Below are 623 nucleotides of genomic sequence, written 5' to 3' on the forward strand. Positions count from 1 at the left end.
GCACTCAATCATCCAATTATAATATTTTCTTGCTTGTAACATTTTGTTTATATTTATTTTATACTATGCGTGTCTCAACGGAACTTTTCTTTCTAAATCGCTGCTGGAGCCCTTTTCATGCTCAATAGCTAGTCGCTAGCGACAATCTAGTTACGTGACTTTTTTATCGCTCAAAACGAGCGATGAGCGACACATGAAAAGGTACCTTTATGAATTCCGTCCTTTGTTTGTGTTATTCACTGAAAAAAGGTAGAATGACGCTTGTGCCGACTTGTGTCGTTAAATGGAAAGCACCCTTTGGCTGGTAGGTCTGGTACTTGCTAGAGTTCCTCAAGTAAGGGTGCAGTCCCGTGGAGCGTATTACGATACGCGCGTATCGGGCTTATTGAAAATCTGATCAATCGCAGACGTAACTTTCCCGTATCACAAACAGCGGAACGTCTGCGATTGGTCAGATTTTCAATATGCCCGATACGCGCGTATCGTAATACGCTCCATGGGACCCCACCCTAAGAGTTAGGACATCGCCTGATGATTTCTGATTGGTCGCGCCATTTATAAGGAAGCAGTGAGTGAGAAAGAGACAGAAAAGAAGAAGACAAAGCTATTTGAGACATGTCACG

The sequence above is a fragment of the Camponotus vicinus genome, unplaced genomic scaffold (genome assembly GCF_025532165.1).
Source record: "Camponotus vicinus isolate PSW18456_S1 unplaced genomic scaffold, iyCamVici1.0 SCAF_7, whole genome shotgun sequence".
Lineage (NCBI taxonomy): Eukaryota > Metazoa > Arthropoda > Insecta > Hymenoptera > Formicidae > Camponotus > Camponotus vicinus.